The sequence below is a fragment of the Trachymyrmex septentrionalis genome, unplaced genomic scaffold, assembly GCF_001594115.1.
Source record: "Trachymyrmex septentrionalis isolate Tsep2-gDNA-1 unplaced genomic scaffold, Tsep1.0 scaffold53, whole genome shotgun sequence".
NCBI classification, from domain to species: Eukaryota; Metazoa; Arthropoda; class Insecta; order Hymenoptera; family Formicidae; genus Trachymyrmex; species Trachymyrmex septentrionalis.
In genome coordinates this window covers 1,338,103-1,342,134 of record NW_017305705.1, presented here as the reverse complement: position 1 = coordinate 1,342,134, position 4,032 = coordinate 1,338,103, and the positions used below count along the sequence as shown (strand labels likewise).

Genomic DNA, 4,032 nt, shown 5'->3' with positions numbered 1-4,032 from the left:
TATATATATATAGAAGCATGTTCTACAAAAATCGATATTAATCGTGTTTGATACTGCGTACTATAAAGTACAAAGTAAGCGGCTTTATAAATTTATTCTATTCGATCGATAACATACAAGTGTATATGCTGGTACGCGTATTTGACGATCAATAAAACGCTCTTTCAACTAGCTGCTTTCAATCGAGTGCTATTTTGCAAGTTGAAACGTATTAACGCAACGTAACAGAATGACGTGGAATATAAACCCTTTATTTATGATAGACAAGTTTGAATATGAAAACGATGTGCCGACACATCGAGAATATAGATACCTGTTTTTAATTCATATTCATACGCAAATTATACCTATATGTTACAATGATGGAATGTAGATAAGTGTAAAATTTATTGAAATAGTGGACCGTTTTTAATTATTAAAAAAATTTGATAAATCAATAACAAACTTTTTATTCTAGCATGTTTCTTCGGTAATCTTTTGAGTTTGTTTCTCGTTTGATTTCGAAACGATAATTAGCATAATGATCTAAAACAATATGTATTTTTAATTTTAACTTATTAACATATTTATTAATTTTCTATTAAGTTTGTGAGCAATAAATTCGAGATTAGAGTAATGAATTAACAATTATGATTAACATTTGCTTATGTGCCAAATTCAAATTTTGAAATTGAAAATCTCAGGCCAACTGATTTTTGTAAATCTATTGAGCCTCGCTAAATGATTTTAGACAATTAATATTCTTCTCCAAGTTGATTAATATACAATTATATAACGAGAAAATAGAGATAATCTATGATTCTTGTAATTTAATATCGTTATTATTTTTTCGTTCGATCAACAAGATGAGTACAGAAATTTTTTTAATCACGGGTGACAAAAAAACGCCAATCAAGAGAGTTATTCCCCGAACTTCGTATCGCGTGTTCGAGTATTCCTCGCCATCGAAATTCGAACAAACAACGACGAAAAGCATCAAGGACGCATCGTCTTCAAGGAGGCGAGACTCGCTCCTCTCACGTGCCACGTCCCTGATTCTTTTTCCTTATAATCCCGAAAATTCGATTTCGTTGCCGCCAGGTATTTTAACGAGACCGATATTCCATGACGGCGGTGTGCCGAAAGGATGGCGGGTGACGAACGACGGGGTGGAAGCGGGTATGTGTACGCGAATTCGGGACTAATCTGCCCAATTAAAAAGGACCCGGTGACCACAGCGGAGAGAAACGGCGGGTACGACAGGCACAGATTCGAGAATCCGCCGATGGTATTCGCTAATGAGTGCGATTCCTCTAGCCTTCTTCTCGGTTCTTCTCTCGCTCGGTTCTACTCTCGCCCTTCTCTTCAGACTTTTTTCTCTCGCTCTCTTTTTCGGCTACGTGTCTAGGCGGTCGCGATCATAGGGGTAAAACGGAAAACGTTAATTAAACACGCCACTTCCGAGCGCTTTGCGTAAAACAGGATCGTCGTTAATTGGACGGCTGGTTGAGACTTTCGACGAGTTATCTCGTCGTGAAGCGTGAGAATATTGCGCAGAGAGTAATTTCAACAAAACCGGCCAGGAGGATTTTCTTAAGCTCATTGCTAAAATATTTACGGGATTTATGAAACGAGTTTTTAATGACCAAAGATTGAATCCTTTACTAAGCACTACTTGTCGATCTTTTTTAAATAAAAATATAAAAATTTTGAAGCTTAACAGAAGAATCTTCTTTTATCTATTGTTAATGACAAAACTGAAAAGTTAATTTATCTAATTCGTTTAAAACTAAATATAATTAGGTAGATTAAATTATACTAAATTATACTAAGTATAATATTATATGTATATCAAATTATTTTATATAAATTTATATAAAGTAAAATATTTTTTAATTTACATTAATTTAAAGATCGATTGAATTATTGGTGGCTGTTATCCGGTTTCGACACGCGCATTAAATTAAATTTCATTAATAAAGATCGTAAAAAGATCGTATCGCGCCATTTACGAAATGAACGCATCTTATTATCGGAGATGCAAATTGTCCCAATTTTTTTAAGCAAGCGAGTTCTCCGCAATAAACATAATCATTTTCTCTCTTTCCATGGGGAATCAATCTCGTTAATAAAGAACTTGTTAATTAGAGGGCGCACACGACGGAAACGTCAAACTGTTTGAAAAAGTGTTGGATAGGTCCTCTGTCAAAGAGCATTATGTCGACGTAGTAAGTCCCGCATCGCGAGTGCTTCATTTCGTCGTTACCTTATTTTATCCTGCCGAGCACACCTGCACTGCCTCCCTTTTCCTTCTCTTCCTCCATCCATTCTGCCGGTTGAGAGGCTCTCGTTGCATCGCAAATGTATGCAGGTCGTACACGACCTAGCCTAAGAAGCGTATTTCTGGTTCCGCACATTCAACGGCTCCGAGAGATGTCGGATTATGTATCAAATGGTCGTCTTAACAAATGAGAATGCGGTGATCCGCATCGTCAGAGGGCATATCGCCAGAGTTTCTATAACTTAAGCCAACCGAAAGATCTAGGTTTCAAACAGGATTAACTATAATAGCGATTCCAACGGATTCTCATCTGAGTAATTTCTGAGTGATTATTCCAGATTTATTAATTTTAATTTGAATTTCTGCATTTTATAATATCTTTATTCTACGTTGGAATTATCGAGTGCGAAATATTAAGGCCATGGTACATCATAAAAAAATTTAAGACGTAAGACTTAAGCAGTAAGGAAATCAACATGGACTTACGATCTTTAACGTGATTGGTTAATTCGCTTACTACTTAAGTCTTACGTCTTAAATTTTTCTATTGTATATGCCATGACTTTAAGACCGATATTCGTAGTCAGATCTTATTCAAGATTGTCTTAAGTACAATCTTAAGAAGTAACGAACCAATCAGAAGGCCGTATTAGCGTCTTAAGACATTACAGATAGTCTTGAAATAAGAACGGATTATGAATACCGCCCTAAGATGTAATTGACCGATAGAATGTAAATTCCTGCGACAGTTAGCACTAGTATATTTGGACAATCGTATTGCGAATACCTCATGGTGAAATACCTGAGAGAGAATACCTGAACTGAGAATGAGGAGTTAGTTTTAAGCACTTGACGAGGCAAGATGTCTCATAATATATATTATAATTGATCATCGAAAAGTTAATCAATTCTCACATATTACTCAAAAAACAAGAAGATTCAATTAATCACAAATACAACAGTTAAATTTGGTCCTTTGAGCTGGAATCACAGGTAATAAACAATTAATTCGTATATACTGTTAGATATCAGAGGAGTAATCCTCAATCCTTTGAGTTGAACAGCATTTTGTTTTTAATTTTCATGTGTTTTAAAATGTAAATTAATTCATTTCTGTAGTTAGTTTCAAAGTAAACGTCGTTTATAATATATGTATTTAGTAAATAATAAAGTAAATTTGAGTCAAATTTAATATGTTTTCTTGAGTTACATTGTTTAACTCCATTGTTGTAGTCAAATTAACGATGTATTGGGTAGGAGCAGTAGTGATCTATAGAAATGATTAAAAATAATTCAAATTGACTATAATTTGATATTATGAATTTAATAGGGTGTATTGAACTAAAACAACGAATATCGAAGGCATATCGAACCGAATCAAACAGAATCGGAGTACAAGACTTCATCACTTTTCAAAGATACTCAAGATGAATAAAATTTACAATTTCGAGCTAACTTCGAACACTTGATCCAAGGAATTCGAGTCCAACGTTAAAGTTGACGTACGTAAACACATGAAGCTTTAGCATATCGAAAAACTAAGTATCGCTCGTGTCTATTCCTATCTTGGAATAATACAATCTCATGTTCGTTTACTAATTATAAAGTGAAATCTTTAGTTCTAATTTAGTCGCTCCCGATATTTAGGAATTTCTTCTTGTCTTATTCTAACATACCGAACATGTTTCCCATTCCTAAGAGTCTTTCGTGTACTTTCGGGCCGTGGCGGCGGTGCCTCTTTGAGACATTTGTCTGTTCGTGTTCTTTCACAT

At 34.7% G+C, this 4,032-nt stretch overlaps 1 protein-coding gene across 1 annotated transcript in view; it reads left to right on the top strand.

Annotated features, from left to right (window-relative positions):
- Positions 1 to 4,032, top strand: part of LOC108751912 (fringe glycosyltransferase) — a 104,604-nt gene that overhangs the window by 89,946 nt on the left and 10,626 nt on the right. The gene's annotated exons all lie outside the window — the stretch shown is intronic.